Here is an 11,726-nt window from a genome sequence, read left to right on the forward strand (position 1 = left end):
TGTATAATTGTTACCTGAAGAATGTCACTCACCATCCAGCTCTACAAGAATTGGGTGATTAGCCAATGCAGTTGCTGAACTTCAACACACCCTGACAGAAGTTCAGAGTAAAGATCAGGAATGAGGCACTCTGGGCTCTAGGAAAACTGGCAGAACATTCCTTCAGACAGTTAGATATTTTCAGGAGAAAATTTTATTAATCCAATTTCTTGCATCTTTCCATACTTAGAAAAGCACTAAAATCATTAAGATATCTGTTCCTCTTGACCAACAGCAACCTTCTACCGAGATGTGTGCTTGATTGCATGTACCCCTTTCTCCAAAATCACATATATGCTTGCTGACCTCCCCGGCTACCTCTTTGGAGCAGTTCCTCAGAGCTATTAGAGAGGCTGCCTCCTGGGCTGCAGTCCTCAGTAAGTCCCCAAATAAAACTGAGACTCACAGCTCTCACATTGTGCATTTTTATTTCAGTTGACAAATCATTAGGAAAAAGACTGAGGTTTATGCCTTCAACAGGCTAAGAAATCGACAACATGCCCCAGAAAGACTGAGTAGCCGGAAAAAAAAAAAAAATCCCACATCTGCTGTTAAAAACAAAAACAAATCAAAAAAGAAGGTATCAACTGGAAAAAAAAAAACCTCCAATGCCCTGCTTCACTCTTCTGTGTGGAGGTGAGGAAGTGGAGTGGAAGGAGATGGGAGGAAGGGCAGCTCTGTGGCTTAGAAGTTTTATTTGTATTTTGTTTCTTTTTTTTTTTTTTTTTTTTTTGGTACGCGGGCCTCTCACTGTTGTGGCCTCTCCCGTTGCGGAGCACAGGCTCCAGACGCACAGGTTCCGACGCACAGGTTCCGACGCACAGGCTCAGAGGCCATGGCTCATGGGCCCAGCCGCTCCGCAGCATGTGGGATCTTCCCAGACCGGGGCACGAACCCGTGTCCCCTGCATCGGCAGGCAGATTCTCAACCACTGCGCCACCAGGGAAGCCCTTGTTTCATTTTTAAAATCACCAAGTTCTTCCTTTTGCTGTGTATCCTCCTCCAAAGTTTTTAAATACACTCATCATTATCTACTAGTTATCTTCAGAAATGCTTGGAATGTAGGCACATTAAAAAAAAAAAAGCAGCAGTAGGTGCTTGCAAGTTAGGCGATTTGCCAAGGGCACATAGTTTAAAGAAGTGATTAATAAACATTCTCTGGCTGACTCCTGAATAAATCATGTTTCAGACCCTGAGTCCTCTGAGATAGGTCTTCAAGCAGGGTGAGGGGGAAGCAATGATAGCTCAAGGAAATAAGACTGGAATTTTTCATAAACCAGGCCCAGACTACCCACACACATCTTGACCAAGCTGAGCTTCTTGGGTTCAGCAGTGAGAAGAGAGGCTGGTTGAGGACTGCAGGCCAAGCTAATCTAGGCCCAAGAATTCAAAATGGAACACAATTATTTTGCCCCTCACTAAAAACGATGCTCCTGCAACCTATTCTTCCCAAATCACTGTATTTTTCCACTTTATGTATTCCTCCGTCCTCCACATACCCCCTTCACAAGAAAAATAATTCTACTACAAAACTCTCTTCCTGTATTGTATTCTTCCTCTTTGCTTTTAAGACAATACATGTAAGTCTTCTGCAGGACTATGTCTTGTCCTTGTCATGGGAAAGGTTAAAGTGTACACAGCCAATAGTCCAATTAGAGCGGAGAAAACTAATCAGCGTTACTCTTCTCCCCAGCCAGGCTGCCCCTTATCGGTTTCCTTCCTATACTCTCTAATGCATCTCCAATTCTGTGATGGGTTAAGGGCAGCTTGAGTTAGGACCACAGCATAGTGTGATCCTCCTTTCTGAGGAATCACATGCTAATATTCCAAATTTGAAACTTGAAAGGAAAGACAATCAATTCTAAATGAAACCTGAAAATCAACTCCTTTTTGATGATCTTATAAATAAACAAAAACCATGACACATTTTTACAAACTTTTATACAAAGCAGCCCTTTTAAGTTAATTTTAATATATCCAACAAACAATTAAGTATCTACTATGTTCTGGGCGTAAGTATAGAAGGAATGGCCAAAGGAGGTATTTTAGGAGATTCAGACTATAATGAATTACGCCACTTATTAACTTGGTCACTTAATATCTGAGGATGAGCAAACCAAATATTGATAATGGCTGCAGAAGGATGCAGATACTCATACAATAATCTTCCTTCCATTCTAGAATAAAAGGGCTGGGGAAGGGTGGTGGGAATTATTTTGTTCAGGGACAATGGCATCCTAAGTAACTCACAGGGATGTGCGTGTGAACATAAGAACAGGATTGGAACTTTATAATAACCATTAAGGACTATGGATTCAATCAACTAGTTTCAGGAAAAGCAAAGAAGAATGCAGTCATATGACATAATCAGATTTAGTCACTTTATCTGGGCTTTATCAACTCCATCAAGCACCCCAAAAAGTATCTGTAGCAACATTAGTTGGGTGCAATCCCAAATACTCAGATCTTTGATTTGCAAACAGGATGTGGCTTAATAATCAAAACAGAGAACTAGGCTTATGCAAATATCTAAAATAATTCCATTTAACAGGATTAACAACATGTAACACACACCCTCCAGTTGGCAGAAACACCTGTCAATTATAAAACAGGTAGCAAATACTAAACACGTCCACAAATCATTTACAATTACTACAGCTAACCCTTGGAGGAAAATTCAGAATAGAGTTGAACCTCAACATTAGACTTGTTTTTTAGAAAATGTAAGTATGAACTTCACTGAAATCCAGGATCAGATCAAAACCAGAAGCCGTGCTGGATTAAGAAAGACACTAGCCCATGGGACTTCCCTGGTGGTGCAGTGGTTAAGAATCCACCTGCCAGTGCAGAGGACATGGCTTCGAGCCCTGGTCCGGGAAGATCCCACATGCCGTGAAGCAACTAAGCCCATGTGCCACAACTACTGAGCCTGCGCTCTAGAGGCCGTGAGTCACAACTACTGAGCCCATGTGTCACAGCTACTGAACCCCACGCATCTACAGCCCGTGCTCTGCAACAAGAGAAGCCACCGCAATGAGAAGCCGGCACACCACAATGAAGAGTAGCCCCCGCTCACTGCAACTGGAGAAAGCCCACATGCCACAATGAAGACCCAATGCAGCTAAAAATTTTTAAAATTTTTTTAAAAAAAGAAAGACACTGGCCCATGGGACTTCCCTGGTGGCACAGTGGTTAAGAATCTGCCTGCCAATGCAGGGGACACGGGTTCAAGCCCTGGTCTGGGAAGATCCCACATGCTGTGGAGCAACTAGGCCCATGTGCCACAACTACTGAGCCTGAGCTCTAGAGCCCGCAAGCCACAACTACTGCCCCTGCGCCACAACTACTGAAGCCTGCGTGCCTACAGCCCATGCTCCGCAACAAGGTAAGCCACTGCAATGAGAAGCCCACACACCACAACAAAGAGTAGCCCCTGCTCTCAGCAACTAGAGAAAGCCCATGTGCAGCAACGAAAACCCAACACAGCCAAAAAATTTTAAAAAGTAAAAAAAAAAATGACACTGGAGGAGAGATTCATTCAAGAGTAGAAGGCAGAGTAGAAGGACGTGCGCTCACTCCCTCTTGCAAGAGCACCGGAATCACAACTAATTGCTGAACAATCATCAACAGGAAGACATGGGAACTCACCAAAAAAGATACCCCACATTCAAAGACAAAGGAGAAGCCACAATGAGATGGTAGGAGGGGCACAATCACAATAAATCAAATCCTGTAACTGCTGGGTGGATGACTCATAAACTGGAGAACACTTATACCACAGAATTCCACCCAATGGAGTGAAGGTTCTGAGCTCCATGTCAGCCTGCCCAACCTGGGGGTCTGGCAACGGGAGGAGGAATTCCTATAGAATCAGACTTTGAAGGCTAGCGGGACTTGATTGCAGGACTTCAACAGGACTGGGGGAAACAGAGACTCTACTCTTGGAGGGCACACACAAAGTAGTGTGCACATCGGGACCCAGGGGAAGGAGCAGTGACCCCATAGGAGACTGAACCAGACCTACTTTCTAGTGTTGGAGGGTCTCCTGCAGAGGCAGGGGGTGGTTGTGGCTCACCATGGGGACAAGGACACTGGTAGCAGAAGTTCTGGGAAGTACTCCTTGGTGTGAGCCCTCCCAGAGTCTGCCACTAGCCCCAGCAAAGAGCCCAGGTCGGCTCCAGTGTTGGGTTGCCTCAGGCCAAACAACCAACAGGGAGGGAACCCAGCCCCACCCATCAGCAGACAAGCAGATTAAAGTTTTCCTGAGCTCCGCCCACCAGAGCAACACCCAGCTCTACCCACCACCAGTCCCTCCCATCAGGAAGCTTGCACACACCTCTTAGACAGCCTCATCCACCAGAGGGCAGACAGCAGAAGCAAGAAGAACTACAATTCTGCAGCTGGTGGAAGGAAAACCACATTCACAAAAAGATAGACAAAATGAAAAGGCAGAGGACTTTGTACCAGATGAAGGAACAAGATAAAATCCCAGAAAACAACTAAATGAAGTGCAGATAGGCAACCTTACAGAAAAATAATTCAGAAAAATGATAGTGAAGATGATCCAGGACCTCAGAAAACGAATGGAGGCAAAGATTGAGAACACGCAAGAAATGTTTAATAAAGACCTAGAAGAATTAAAGAACAAACAGAGATGAACAATACAATAACTCAAATGAAAAATACACTACAAGGAATCAATAGCAGAATAAGTGAGGCAGAACGGAAAAATGACCTGGAAGACAGAATAGTGGAATTCACTGCTGCAGAACAGAATAAAGAAAAAAGAATTTTAAAAAATGAAGACAGCCTAAGAAACCTCTGGGATAACATTATACGCAACAACATTCACATTATAGGGATCCCAGAGGAGAAGACAGAGAGAAAGGACCTGAGAAAATATTTGAAGAGATTATAGTTGAAAACTTCCCTATCATGGGAAAGGAAACAGCCATCCAAGTCCAGGAAGTGCAGCAAGTCCCTTACAGGATAAACCCAAGGAGAAACACGCCAAGACACATAGTAATCAAAGTGACAAAAATTAAAGACAAAGAAAAATTATTGAAAGCAACAAAGGAAAAATGACAAATAACATACAAGGGAACTCCCATAAGGTTAACAGCTGATTTCTCAGCAGAAACTCTACAAGCCAGAAGGGGTAGCATGATATATATAAAGTGATGAAAGGGAAGAACCTACAACCAAGATTACTCTACCCAGCAAGGATCCCATTCACATTGGATGGAGAAATCAAAAGCTTTACAGAAAAGCAAAAGCTAAGAGAATTCAGCACCACCAAACCAGCTCTACAACAAATGCTAAAGGAACTTCTCTAAGTGGGAAACACAAGAGAAGAAAAGGACCTACAAAAACAAACCCAAAACAATTAAGAAAATGGTCATAGGAACATACGTATCGATAATTACCTTAAACGTGAATGGATTAAATGCTCCAACCAAAAGACACAGGCTTGGGGGGCTTCCCTGGTGGCGCAGTGGTTGAGAGTCCGCCTGCTGATGCAGGGGACATGGGTTCGTGCCCCAGTCCGGGAGGATCCCACATGCTGCAGAGTGGATGGGCCCGTGAGCCTGTGCTCCACAACGGGAGAGGCCACAATAGTGAGAGGCCCGCGTACCGCAAAAAAATAATAATAATAATAATTTTTAAAAGACACAGGCTTGCTTAATGGATACAAAAACAAGACCCATATATATGCTGTCTACAAGAGACCCACTTCAGACCTAGGGACACATAAAGACAGAAAGTGAGGGGATGGAAAAAGATATTCCATGCAAATGGAAATCAAAAGAAAGCTGGAGTAGCAATACTCATCAGATAAAACAGACTTTAAAATAAAGAATGTTACAAGAAACAAGGAAGGACACTACATAATGACCAAGGGATCAATCCAAGAAGAAGATATAACAATCATAAATATATACGCACCCAACATAGGAGCACCTCAATACATAAGGCAACTGCTAACAGCTATAAAAAAGGAAATCGACAATAACACAATAATAGTGGGGGACTTTAACATCTCACTTATACCAACGGACAGCTCATCCAAACAAAATTAATAAGGAAACACAAGCTTTAAATGACACAATAGACCAGATAGATTTAATTGATATTTATAGGACATTCCATCCAAAAACAGCAGATTACACTTTCTTCCCAAGTGCACACGGAACATTCTCCAGGATAGATCACATCTTGGGTCACAAATCAAGCCTCAGTAAATTTAAGAAAACTGAAATCATATCAAGCATCTTTTCTGACCACAATGCTATGAGATTAGAAATCAATTATAGGGAAAAAAATGTAAAAAACACAAACACATAGAGGCTAAACAATACATTACTAAATAACCAAGACAACATTGAAGAAATCAAAGAGGAAATCAAAGAATGCCTAGAGACAAATGACAATGAAAACACAATGATCCAAAACCTATGGGATGCAGCTAAAGCAGTTCTAAGAGGGAAGTTTATAGCTATACAAGCCTACCTCAAAAAAAAGAAAAATCTCAAATAAACAATCAAACCTTACACCTAAAGGAACTAGAGAAAGAAAAACAAACAAAACCCAAAGTTAGCAGAAGGAAAGAAATCATAAAGATCAGAGCAGAAATAAATGAAATAGAAACAAAGAAAACAATAGCAAAGATCAATAAAACTACAAGCTGGTTCTTTGAGAAGATAAACAAAATTGATAAACCATTAGCCAGACTCATCAAGAGGGAGAGGACTCAAATCAATAAAATTAAAAATGAAAAAGGAGAAATTACAACAGACACTGTAGAAATACAAAGCATCCTAAGGGACTACAACAAGCAACTCTATGTCAATAAAATGGACAACACAGAAGAAACAGACAAATTCTTAGAAAGGTATAACCTTCCAAGACTGAACCAGGAAGAAATAGAAAATATGAACAGACCAATTACAAGTAATGAAATTGAAACTGTGATTAAAAATCTTCCAACAAAAGTCCAGAGCAAGATGGCTTCACAGGTGAATTCTATCAAACATTTAGAGAAGAGCTAACATCCATCCTTCTCAGTCTTCAAAAAAACTGCAGAGGAAGGAACACTCCAAAACTCATTCTTTGAGGCCACCATCACCCTGATACCAAAACCAGAGAAAGATACTACAAAAAAATTACAAAACAGTATCACTGATGAATATAGATGTAGAAATCCTCAACAAAATACTAGCAAACAGAATCCAACAACACATTAAAAGGATCATACACCATGATCAAGTGCGACTTATCCCAGGGACGCAAGGATTCTTCAATATACGCAAATCAATCAATGTAATATATCATATTAACAAATGGAAGAATAAAAACCATATGATCATCTCAATAGATGCAGAAAAAGCTTTTGACAAAATTCAACACCAATTTATGATAAAAACTTTTCAGAAAGTGGGCATAGAGGCAACCTACCTCAACATAATAAAGGCCATATATGACAAACCAACAGCAAACACTATTCTTAATGGTGAAAAACTGAAAGCATTTCCTCAAAGATCAGGAACAAGACAAGGATGTCCACTCTCGCCACTATTTTCAACATAGTTTTGGAAGTCCTAGCCATGGCAATCAGAGAAGAAAAAGAAATAAAAGAATACAAATTGGAAAAGAACAAGTAAAACTGTCACTGTTCGCAGATAACATACTATACATAAAGAATCCTAAAGATGCCACCAGAAAACTACTAGAGCTTATCAATGAATCTGGTAAAATTGCAGGATACAGGGCTTCCCTGGTGGCGCAGTGGTTGAGAATCCGCCTGCCGATGCAGGGGATACGGGTTCGTGCCCCGGTCCGGGAAGATCCCACATGCCGCGGAGCGGCTGGGCCTGTGAGCCATGGCCGCTGAGCCTGTGCGTCTGGAGCCTGTGCTCTGCAATAGGAGAGGCCACAACAGTGAGAGGCCTGCGTACCACAAAAAAAAAAAAAAAAAAAAAAAAAAAAAAAAAAAAAAATGTTGCAGGATACAAAATAAATGCACAGAAATCTCTTGTATTCCTATACACTAACAATGAAAGATCAGAAAGGGAAATTAAGGAAATAATCCCATTCACCACTGCAACAAAAAGAATAAAATACCTAGGAATAAACCTACCTAAGGAGGTAAAAGACCTGTACTCAGAAAACTATAAGACACTGATAAAAGAAATCAAAGATGACACAAACAGATGGAGAGATATACCATGTTCTTGGATTGGAAGAATCAATATTGTGAAAATGACTATTCTACCCAAAGCAATCTACAGATTCAATGCAATCCCTATCTAATTATCAATGGCATTTTTTACAGAACTAGAACAAAAATTCTTAAATTTTGTATGGAGACACAAAAGACCCCAAATAGCCAAAGCAGTCTTGAGGGAAAAAAACGGAGCTGGAGGAATCAGACTCCCTAACTTCAGACTATACTACAAAGCTACAGTAATCAAGAAAATATGGTACTGGCACAAAAACAGAAATATAGATCAATGGAACAGGATAGAAAGCCCAGAGATAAACCCACGCACCTATGGTTGACTAATCTGTGACAAAGGAGGCAAGGATATACGTGGAGAAAAGACAGTCTCTTCAATAAGTGGTGCTGGGAAAACTGGACAGCTACATGTAAAAGAATGAAATTAGAACACTACCTAACACCATGCACAAAAATAAACTCAAAATGGATTAGAGACCTAAATGAAAGACTGGACACTATAAAACTCTTAGAGGAAAACACAGGAAGAACACTCTTTGACATAAATCACAGCAAGATCTTTTTTGATCCACCTCTTAGAATAATGGAAATAAAAACAAAAATAAACAAATGGGACCTAATGAAACTTAAAAGCCTTTGCAAAGCAAGCTACAAACAAGATGAAAAGACAACCCTCAGAATGGGAGAAAATATTTGCAAACGAATCAATGGACAAAGGATTAATCTCCAAAATATATAAACAGCTTATGCAGCTCAATATTAAAAAAACAAACAACGCAATACAAAAATGGGTAGAAGACCTAAAAAGACATTTCCCCAAAGACATACAGATGGCCAAGAAGCACATGAAAAGCTGCTCAACATCACTAATTATTAGAGAAATGCAAATCAAAACTACAATGAGGTATCATCTCACACCAGTTAGAATGGACATCATCAGAAAATCCACAAACAACAAATGCTGGAGAAGGTGTGGAGAAAAGGGAACCCTCTTGCACTGTTGGTGGGAATGTAAACTGATACAGCCACTATGGAGAACAGAATGGAGGATCCTTAAAAAACTAAAAATAGAATTACCGTATGACCCAGCAATCCCACTACTTTGGGCATATACCCAGAGAAAACTATAATTCAAAAAGACACATGCATCCCAATGTTCATTGCAGCACTATTTACAATAGCCAGGTCATGGAAGCAACCTAAATGACCATCAACATACGAATGAATGGATAAAGAAGATGTGGTACATATATACAATGGAATATTACTTAGCCATAAAAAGGAACGAAATTGGGTCATTTTTAGAGACGTGGATGGATCTAGAGACTGTCATAGAGAGTGAAGTCAGAAAGAGAAAAACAAATATCATATATTAATGCGTATATGTGGAACCTAGAGAAGTGGTACAGATAACCTGTTTGCAGGGCAGAAATTGAGACACAGATGTAGAGAACATATGTATGGACACGAAGGGGGGAAAATGGCAGGGGGTTGGGGTGGTGGTGTGATTAATTGGGAGATTGGGATTGACATGTATACACTGATGTGTATAAAATGGATAACCAATAAGAACCTGCTGTATGAAAAATAAATAAAGTAAAATTCAAATATTCAAAAAAAAGAAAGACACTGGCCCAAAGCCTACAAGGAAGGAAGTTATCTGGAGGAGAAGCTTTAGCTAAGTTTTAACTTGCATATGTTGTTTTCTTTAATAAAATCAACCCCATAGGGAAATATACTACAGTTTGGGCTTTGTTGATGTTGTTTTCCTCCATAGATTCTTCCTTCTTTTAGCAGAAATAGGATTATGGCTCAAGTCATTTGAAAGCCTCTCCAGGAACCTGTATTCCAAAGAGAAGACTCCATAGGAGAAACATCAGAGAAAGAAGTTACTTGTCTATCTTTGGTAATGTTCATCCAAAACACCTTTCATTATGTCAGTGGATAAAACCCCTCAACTAATAGAGCATTTACAGGGAGGTAATAAATTGAAATAAACATTTTATTTAGTTTCTTATCTGTCTCTAAATCTGTTTCATTAGGGAATTTACAGCACACCATTGTCACATAACCTCCCTATTTCTCTTTTCTTGATTCAACTCTAGTCCTATAGCAATGCTGGTAAAGGCTTAATTTTTAGAAGTATAGGAATTATCCTAATTTATATAATACCAGTAAACATTCTAATTACCTTTTAAGCCTTTTATTTTAAAATATAGCTGATTTACAATGTTGTGTTAGTTTCTGATGTATAGCAAAGTGATTCAGTTATACATATATATCGATACATATATTATTTTTCATATTCTTTTCCATTATGGTTTATTACAGGATATTGAATGTAGTTCCCTGTGTCTGTTAAGCATTTTAAACACACTGTATCCTTTTGCTTCATATTCCCCAGTTGGACTGCAAAGCTTGGGACTGGATCATATATTTTTCCTGTAACCACTGAGTGCCCAGCACTGGAATACGCACATACCAAACCACCAATTAGGTGACAGATTTAAGTCAGTCCCTAACTTTTCTATACCAAAATAAACATATTCTGAATGCCAGTTTTATGTGAAGCATTGTCATGAAGGATTCAGAGAAGTATGTGATCGACCATGGACACAAGAGCATACCTTTTATCCTCCTTGGCCTAATGCATCTTACCAGTGAAGAACTACCTTTGATGCTATTTCTTTCCCTAAATCATCTGTCACACTCTAAGTGCCATTTTTTGATTAAATACTTTTAATTCTACATATCAAATGACAACACTTTTTAAACATCTTTTCAAAAATTAATTAATTATATATATATATATATATATATATATATATTTTTAGCTGCATTGGGTCTTCATTGCTGTGTGTGGCCTTTCTCCAGTTGTGGTGAGCGTGGGCTAATCTTCGTTGTGATGTGCGGGCTTCTCATTGTGGTGGATTCTCTTGTTGCAGAGCACAGGCTCTAGGTGCGCGGGCTTCAGCAGTTGTGGCTCGCAGGCTCTGGAGCACAGGCTCAGTAGTTGTGACACACGGGCTTAGTTTCTCCACAGCATGTGGGATCTTCCAGGACCAGGGCTCGAACCCATATCCCCTGCATTGGCAGGTGGATTCTTAACCACTGCACCACCAGGGAAGTCCCTCATATGACAACTTTTGGAAGTAATTTAAGCATACTTGAAACGCCAGAAAAATGACACTACCATATGGCTCAACCATAAATATGGCTTCCCTCCATAAACACCTATACCTCATAACCAGGGAACTAGATTGCAGGAGAGTTTCTAGAAAATTCTAAATTTTAAGCCCATAAGGTAGAATTTTCTTTCTTTGCATTGCTGACTCTATTCATGACCCTACTCTTCTATTTATTGTGAAATAATCATCCTCAAACACAATTTTCAGCAGCTGCCTTAAAGAAAACTGCCAGCCCCTGCTATTTCAGATGAAACCTGTATTCC

The 11,726-nt window shown here is 40.0% G+C and overlaps 1 protein-coding gene across 4 annotated transcripts in view; it reads right to left on the reverse strand.

Annotated features, from left to right (window-relative positions):
- HEXA (hexosaminidase subunit alpha) overlaps positions 1-11,726 on the reverse strand; it is a 35,267-nt gene that overhangs the window by 22,143 nt on the left and 1,398 nt on the right. The gene's annotated exons all lie outside the window — the stretch shown is intronic.

This window comes from Kogia breviceps, chromosome 3 (assembly GCF_026419965.1).
Source record: "Kogia breviceps isolate mKogBre1 chromosome 3, mKogBre1 haplotype 1, whole genome shotgun sequence".
Taxonomy (NCBI): Eukaryota; Metazoa; Chordata; class Mammalia; order Artiodactyla; family Physeteridae; genus Kogia; species Kogia breviceps.